Here is a 240-nt window from a genome sequence, read left to right as displayed (position 1 = left end):
TTGATTGTAAACTTTGGTGAACTATAACCCCTAACCTACAATTCTAATTAAAATTCCAATCTTTATTATTGACCTCTTTAAAAATTAAATAAAATACTTTTACAAATCTTTAAAAAGCTAAAGAGTCTAGATAGATATATATATATCTAAATTCTATATTTAACATGTTTTTTTTTCAATGTTATTTTTTATATCTAGATTCGAGAGATTTTAGATCTAATAATCTGAACTAAATAAGAA

This window comes from Biomphalaria glabrata, chromosome 3, assembly GCF_947242115.1.
Source record: "Biomphalaria glabrata chromosome 3, xgBioGlab47.1, whole genome shotgun sequence".
NCBI classification, from domain to species: Eukaryota; Metazoa; Mollusca; class Gastropoda; family Planorbidae; genus Biomphalaria; species Biomphalaria glabrata.
Note: the sequence above shows the minus strand (reverse complement) of the source record.